This window comes from Carcharhinus amblyrhynchos, chromosome 8 (genome assembly GCF_965287045.1).
Source record: "Carcharhinus amblyrhynchos chromosome 8, sCarAmb.v2.hapA, whole genome shotgun sequence".
Taxonomy (NCBI): domain Eukaryota; kingdom Metazoa; phylum Chordata; class Chondrichthyes; order Carcharhiniformes; family Carcharhinidae; genus Carcharhinus; species Carcharhinus amblyrhynchos.
The window spans coordinates 89,565,616-89,574,437 of NC_137331.1; the positions used below are offsets into that span (position 1 = coordinate 89,565,616).

An 8,822-nucleotide genomic window follows, 5' to 3' on the forward strand; every position below is an offset into this window, starting at 1 on the left:
TTCATGTTTAGTTACCATTACATAACTGATGGATTTATGAGTCTCTAATGCACTTATGTAATCTACTGCTACACTCAGATTGTTAGGAGGTTTTTTTAATTGCTCGCAATGATTTGTGGGAATACCAATATTAGATGTTTTTCCTAGTTGCATTTGGGATCTTGTCCTTGATGCAATCAGACTGTATGGTGGTTTAGGAATTGGAATGGGTTTGACTTGTCCTTGGTTCTGCCTTCCCAATGACCTTTGCATGCAATGTTCTGAACAAATCCTTGTCACCTCAGCTGATTGACATTTACCTCCTGTGGGACTTAGTAAGGCAGTGACTGGTGGATGACCAGAGACCTTCCATGTCATTCCAGAGGCTAGGAGACCATTTTGGCCTTATAGAGATGAACTCAAGATGTCAGGTTATTTTAAGGGCAAACAAGTCATCATCCTATGATCCATATGGGCTGATATCCTCTAACAATTGCACGGGGCACACACGAGAACTGATCAAACCTGAAGATATATTGGCCACGAATCCAACAGAATATCAAAAAGGCCAGGAGGGAATTTAAGGCATGTCAAACCTTCATGCCTAGAAACCAGAAAGAATCACCATTTCCTCACAAGATATCCACACATCCATGGACCAGACTCATAACTGATCTCTTTAGTGTCTGTGGAGGTGATTTCTTGGATTGTAAGGATTTCTTCTCCAAAATATCCATCAATTACACAACCTATCTAGTGCAAGCTTCCGAACATGTGAAGTTCAATTTTCAGTCTATTTGGGGCATAACAGGAGGTTGTTTCTGACAGCAACTCTTTAAGGCGGAATGTGGGAAGTGGGTGTTAACTGTGCCACTTTACCAATGCATTACCTCATATCCAATGGCATGACACACCCTATGGTTCAAACAATAAAATCCTTAACCATGAAGTGACATCAAACAAAAGACAATCTACATGCAGCCAGACTGACTTTGCTCAGTGGGGCTGTTTGCTCACCAGAGGAATCAGCAGACAAATTTCCCCTGCCATCAATCACTGTGTATTCCCATGAATGCTCGGTTCCTTGATCAAAAAACACAGGCAGGTTAAAGATGCTCAGTGTAATGTGATAACTATGTTTGGGGTTGTGGGTTTTAACCAAAAGAAAAGAACGTGGTTTGCACACGTGGATTCAGAGTAACATCAACAAATTTATTCTCAGAGATGTTTTCTGCAGAGTACAAACTGAAAGTCAAACAGCAGCCTCTGGTAACACCCTAATGACGTCACCTGCAAATCATGTGATCAGCTCTTAAAGCAAGCTGCAACCCTTTTTAATACATAGAACCCAGGATGGGCAGCGGGCTAACAAATTACCCAACCAGAAGAGCAGTTTGAGTACAACACTAGGTTGATGGCACCTGGAATCCTGCAGGAAGTATCAGCATATACTAAGAACCAAGACTGTATCAAGTATGAATATCATGACCATGTGACAGATAAAAAACAGAGTAATACTCCATAATGCCCTCAATTTACCCATAATGTACACTGTTTGATTGTCTTGACGCTACTCTTTGGTTTTAAAACTCCCTCTAAATGCTGTACCCCCACCCCTTTTGTTTAATGCCTCATCCATAGTTCTAGTTATACGATTTCCCAGAACTTTTGGCCCAGTGGTTTTATGTGGAGCCCATTCCAATAGAAGAGCTCCCTCTTTCTTGAATGCTAGTGCCAGTATTCCATGGACAAAATTCCATTGATCTTTGGGTTTAATTCTCTAATCTGCTTAACCTCATGCCAATTGGCATGTGGCTCAGGTAACAATTTTGAGATGGTTATCTTTGAGTTTTGCATTTTAATTTGAAGCCTATCTCCTCAAACATTCTCAGCATAATGTCACTTCTCATTCTGATTCACAACAACTAATAATCCTGGGGCAATTCTACTCTGAAGTTGCTCAAACAGACACATCACAAATATGTCTGCAACTGCAATGCATTTCAAAGATTGCCACATGTTGAGGTCACAGCACATCACCATCCCGTAACCTGATTTATATATTTGGTTAGCTGATTAGTCACTCAGTTTGTTAGCTAAAGTGTTAGCAAGTTATAGTCCCCTAGCTTAGAGACAAAAGAAGATCATTTACCATCTATTGGAGGTAAAATTAAAAACAGCACCTTCATTGCTCTCTGCACTGAATTTTTCATTGCAACAAACTCCTTATTCGGTATTAATAAGCACTATGATTAGAAAATTCACAAATATTAGTTTAAATCGGAATTATATGGTGGCTGTCTTTCACCAATGAAGTTGTTCGCATCACCTGAATTCTACTCTTCATTGATAGAAATATTCTATTGTTTCAATCTGGATTGAATGGAACATTTTTATGTCACAGAAATTGTGTCATATCTGTGAAATATAGCTTGACTAAACCACATATATTTACTCTTCTGGAACAAAGAGTGTTAAGAACCCAGATTTAATCAAGTAAAATTACTTTTACAGCTAAATGGATGAATTCAAATGATTCTAAGTCAGCAATGCTAATTTTGTATCTGATAGATGATAAATTACATGCAATGATTTGATTTGGTTTGACTTATTGTCACGTATTTGTGTACAGTGAAAAGCATTGTTTCTTGCACACTGTACAGACAAGGCATTCTGTACATAGAAAAAGAAAAGTTGCAGAATGTAGTGTCGCAGTCATAGCTAGGGTGTAGAGAAAGATCAACTTAATATGGTAGGTCCATTCAAAGGTCCATTGAAAGGCAGCAGGGGTGAAGTTGTTCTTGAGTTTGTTGGTACATGACCTCAGAGGTTAAAGATGTCCGCGAAGATCCCCACCTGCACAGGATCTGAGTGCTTGTCTGGGTTCCCCATCCAAGCCAGTCGCTTTCTGTAGGTTGACTTTCCAGAAGACTGGTCTGATGTCTGTGATGGTGACTTCAGATATTGGTTTGGTTGAGGTTTCTGGGATGAAAAGCATGCTCTCGCTGACCTCTTTCTCAAAACGGGCATAGAGTGCTTTGAAATCATTGCATAGGGGCGAATTGTTGCTGGCAATTCTATGTGCCTTCATTGTAGCCTGTTATGCCTTGCAGACTTTGCTATAGTCGGTGGGAGTCCGTGGGGCTAGCCTGGGACTCTAGCTTGGCTCAGTACCATCTTTTGCCATCTATGATGGATCTCCTGAAATCGTATCTGGATTTCTTGTATAGTTCCGGATTGCCTGACTTGAACGCCTCAGATCTGGACTTCAGCAAACAATGGAGTTTGTGCCCTGATCTTCACAACCAAATCAGGCCATTCTGGTGAATTGTCATTTGCCTAAAATGTTAACACTGTTTTTCCCTCTCCCCAGATGCTGCCTGACCTGCTGCGTATTTTCAGCAATTTTCATTTCTACTATTGTATCCCATCAGTTCAGGCTTTACTGAAGGGCAAAACATGACATATTAACAAATATATTACAAAATCTTTATAACCTGTATAATAAGATCAGTGTCAGTCTGTGTTATGTTTTACAGTCTGTCTGAAAATAACATAGACTAGATTTAGATCCAGTTTACTGCAATTGTAATTTGTTGGACAACTGTGTAGAAGATGGACAGATATTCTCAATCTCCTTCAGAACTGGTCAGAATGACACATCAAAGCATTGTGAATACAAAACCTTGCAGTATCTTCAAATGGTAACATGTATTTTTATTTCAAAATGGACAGTAACTAGGACACCCGCCCACTCTGCTTTGTGAGAGTTTCAAACGTAATGACAGTGTTTGAAACCTGTTCTGTTCAATAACCCGTCATTATTGGCCAGTGCACTGAAAGGTTGGCTAGTTGCACTGTGCAGCATTTGCTAGATGCTACAGCCCAAACACTCCACCCCAGAGGGTCTGTGATCTTCCATGAGCCACTAAATTAGTGTGACTTCTAGTGTTAACCCTTTATGAGGAAAAAAAACTATTACAAGTTGGTGCTTGGCAGCGAGTTCTACCTTGGAGAATATCTTTGAGGATTATACAATGCAAAGCCATCACAATATCTATTGTGAAGGAGTTAATGCCACTAAGTAACCCTTTACAGATAATTTTATTTAAAGTATTTAGGCACAAACAGAACACAGCTGATCTTGTCATATTTAGCAACTGGGAATGGATGCTCCCTTTGTACTCAGAGGGGTAAGCCTGGCTTTCAAACATGATCATCTAAGTACCTGTAGTGTAACTTTAAGCAGCCTATTTTGACACAGATCATCAGAAGAACAAAGGAGGATCCGAGTCCTTCAGACTTAGTAGGAATGGTGAGTAGTTATTAGCTCCTGATGTGATTTGACAGACTACTTAAAGTCTGTTTCCTTTGATTGTGACAGTGTAATTGTTTGAAAGATATAATCTTGTTCCCATTTTACCTGGGGCAAGGGAAACTAAACTTTCATTAAAGCAAAAGGGTCTGTTGGGAAAAGTCTCTTGTTGTCTTCATATCTATTTTGGTATTTTATATGGTGTAACAACTTATATGGTATAACACACCTGCCAGTGTGTTGTTGGTCACTTTTACACAATGCTATCATTAATCGGATGAATCACCTTGACTTATGAATGTGAGAGTTAAAGTGACTAGACAGGTAAAGAATGTGGGTCATCTCACTTGGGTTTACAAGAGTGCTGCAATTATCCTAATGCCTCTGCAGCAGTGAACTAAGGTTCCTGCTCTTGATTGTACCCAGTATCACTTGAAGCCATAAAAGCAAATTATTGCAGATGCTGGAATCTGAAACCAAAATAGAAAATGCTGGAAATCTCAGCAGGCCTGGTAGCATCTATAAGGAGAGAAAAGAGCTGACATTTTGAATCCAGATGACCTTTTGTCAAAGCTCAAAGTAACTGAGTTTTTATATCTGAATTATTTACAGTGAACATCACAACTGAATCCAATCTTCACAGTTGAGTGACTGCTTTGACAAAGGGTCATCTGATTTTGATATGTCAGGTCTTTTCTCTCCTTACAGATGCTGTCAGAACTCCTGAGATTTTCCAGCATTTTCTCATTTGGTTACTTGAAGTCACTTGGGTTTAGATGTCTACACAGAACGGGGCTGCACGCAACTGTCAGGATTAGGTTCCGTTGTGATGTTCACCATAAATACTCAGGTATTGATTTTAACTTTGTAATCAATTGACTGACAAAGTGTGCCAATTGACTTCTTGAGAGTGCCAGCTATTGACTGCATCCATTTTGGGGGCTGAGCTTCGTTCCCATGTTATTAATTATCTTTGAGTGCTATGTTGGGTGGCCTGATGGTAAATTGAGGGTTGTGGTCGCACTATCATGAAGTGGAGGAAGTCTGTGGAGACATTTTGCAACAGAATTAATGATAAGGTTCAGAATTATTGAGTAGTAAATCTGACAGCAATGCCCAGAATCTAGATCTGCACAATTAAGTGCAAAAATCTGGAATTACAGTCCTATTTGTTCTGATCCTTGTTAGGCATTTGGCATTTCACCGAGAGACTCCAGATTAAAACATATGAAAGGTGCGAATTTGAGGTTCTCATTAAACATACTAGATGTGCTAAAGCTGGTGCATTCAGAAGTAACTATGTTTTTATATCTTAATTATTTATGGTGAACATCACAATTGAACCTAATCTTCACAGTTGAGTGCAGTCTTGTTCTGTGTAGACATCTAAACCCAAGGAATGTAAAGTCACACTGGCTGGGATCAAAAGCAGGAACCTCTCTGCCCTGAAATTGCCATTTTTGTTAGTATGCAGTCTCATTCTTTACAAATTTAACATTCAGAGGTAAAAATGAAAATTTTTTCCCGTCTCTTAATCTCTCTTTGTTTCCCTCTGTTTATTTCACTTTCTGAACATGATTTGATATTAAAGTAAAAGTTCAAGTTGTTTTAATCCAGATCGGAAACTCTGAGGTATTTTATGAAGTCAGCCTACATCATAAGTATTGCACCTTGTATTTGGCTGGGATAAGCATAAGATTTTTCACTCCAGGTATGATTCAAACAATCCACTAGGGAGCTTTCAGCAAACAAAGTTTATTTAAGAACATAGTTAACATATAATAAATCAATTAGCAATAACATTTGCCAATTACAAACAAGAAAAAAAGACCAACCTCGATATTCTATAAACCTTAACAGCTCAATTTACTGTTCCAACACAACCACCCCTACAAATATACACTCTAATTCCAGGCTTAACACAGAAAGAGCGGCACGCTAGCACTGTGGTTAGCACTGCTGCTTCACAGCTCCAGGGACCTGGGTTTGATTCCTGGCTTGGATCACAGTCTGTGTGGAGTTTGCACATTCTCCTCTTATCCGCGTGGGTTTCCTCCCACAGTCCAAAGATGTGGGGGTTAGGTTGATTGGCCATGCTAAAATTGCCCTTAATATCCTGAGATCCATAGGATGGAGGGCTTAGTGGGTAAATATGTAGGGATATGGGGGTAGGTCCTGAGTGGGATTACGTTCAGTGCGGACTCGATGGGCCGAATGGTCACTTTTTCAACTGCAGGGATTCTAAATTCTAAGTTAAATAAGCTCACATGATGCTGGATTTTCAGCTTTACAACACCTACTGTGAATATGGAATTGAAACTCTGCCTTCCCCTTCCTGGAACTCCCAGCACACCACGAAGTAGAGATAGAGCCATTGCTGGCCTCTAGCTTTTAGCCAGAGAACTGCTGACAGCAAAATTTTCATTCCAGAGAGGCAAGAAAGACTGCTTCCAACTTGTTAGCAGCATTTGTAAAGCCAAGAGAAAGGTGAGAGCGAAAAACACTGTTTTCGGCCTGGAATCCAACAGCTTCTAACAAACTGAAAGTGAATCCCTGGATTCCTCTGTGAAGGAACCACCTAACCTTGACCTGTCAATCAGTCTTCCTCCAACAATTCAAGATGGTCATAAACTCCAGATTAGACCCAAATTAAAAATAAAGACAAAGGCCCATTGTGCCTTCCAGCAGTAATGAAAGGACAGACAGTCGATGCCTGCTTATAACAATGGGAACATGATTAAAAAACATTTCTTAAAGACACAGTAGCGTCACAAAGTTTAGATTCTGCAGATTTGATTTATCTCAGCCCTGTGGCAAAAGGTTGCAGGGATGTAGAGAATAACACATTGGATTGGCACCTCTATAAAATTCTTTCATGGGATGTGGGTATTGCTGGTCAGGCCAGCATTTATTGCCCATCCCTAATTACCCTTGAACTGAGGCCATTTAAGTGTCAACTACATTGCTGTGCATCTGGAGTCACATGTAGACCACTCTAGGTCAGGCTGGCAAGTTTTGTTCCTTTTAAGGATATTCATGAACCTGATGGATTTTCATGACAATTGTCATATTGAGAATGGATGGATAATATTCTGAGAAATTGAGGAAACAAAATATTCTATATTCATCATGGAGTTAACTTTTTGTTTATCTAGAAATATGAAAATCTGCACAGAATCAGTGTTTTTCAAATGCAACCAGAATAGATTTGTCAAATAGCTATGATCTAATGGTTCAGTTTTTAATTGGAACACTTGGGGGAGGTGGGGGGAGGGGGGGGCTATCTTACCTTCTCATCATGCCGGTTGATGGGTGGGGCGAACCAATGAGATCACAAGCGAGGTAAAAATTGGGTTTGTGCCTGATTTCTCGCCTCTCGCGATCTTAGCGTCACTAGATATCCAGCGAGATCAACCTCGCACTTAAAAAGGGTGCAAGGCTGACCTCAATATTTAAATCTATTGAAATACAGATCTAACTATTTCAAGTGAGCAATCATCCAGGCTCACTTGCCTTAGCAGCCTTGCCGGTTATGGTCCTCACTGGTAAGGATCAAGTATGGGCCCCATCAATGGGGTCCTGTCATGACGGCCTCAAAATCAGGACTGGAGATCATTGAGGGCACCTGCAAGTTCAGAGGCAGCCTGACACTGCTATCCTGGCACCCTGGCAGTGCCAGGCTGGCACAATGGTAGGGTCAAAGGAGTGGAACATGGCCTAAGGGGGAAGGCGGGGGCTGGCTTGGTGCAGGATCTAAGGTGGGGGGCAGTGGGATTGGGAACGCTGCACACTCTGCAAACTAAAAAATATGGAAAGTTTCACAAATTTGCATTTCGTCCTTGCACATGGGCCATGCTAGTCTTCTCTGTATCTTTCCAATTTAAGTATATGTGCTGCTGAAACAAGCACGATATTTCAATTGATCAAACTGAACTTTTATCTAATCTTGTGAGTGGAACATAGTGTGTCCCCCATTTTAAACATGGAAAAGAAAGAATCTCAATTTTAATTTAGATCATTTTGACACAAAGCCGAACAAGACAAAGGGCAATAAAAACAGAAAATGCCGGTCTGACAGTATCTGTGGGGAGAGGATAGAGCCAAAATTTCGCGTCTGGGTGACCCTTCATCAGAGCTAAGAGCAAAGAGAATCAACAGAGGTTTATACTATTGTGGGGGGGTGGGGGGGTGGTGGATTGGACAAAGGCTGAGAAGGTGCTAAGAGTGTCCATTAAGTGATCAGAATGTGAGAATGGCTGTACAGGGGTGCAGATTGTTAAAGGTGAGAAGAATCAACAAGGAGAATCTGCTGATTCTCCTTGCTTTTAGCTCTGATGATGGGTCATCTAGACTCTTGTGGCTCGATTCTCTCCCCACAGATGCTGTTAGACCTGCTGAGATTGTCCAGCATTTTCTGTTTTTGTTTCAGATTCCAGCATCGGCAATATTTTGCTTTTATCTTAAGATAAAGGGCAAAAATCATCTCACCTTAGCCTTTACCTGAATGACGGAACCATTCCAGCCTGCC

At 40.6% G+C, this 8,822-nt stretch overlaps 1 non-coding gene across 1 annotated transcript; it reads right to left on the reverse strand.

The window, feature by feature from the left end:
- Positions 1 to 8,096: 8,096 nt before the first annotated feature.
- Positions 8,097 to 8,203, reverse strand: LOC145347122 (U6 spliceosomal RNA). The gene has a single exon (XR_013887779.1). It is a non-coding gene; the product is annotated as a U6 spliceosomal RNA (small nuclear RNA).
- Positions 8,204 to 8,822: the final 619 nt, after the last annotated feature.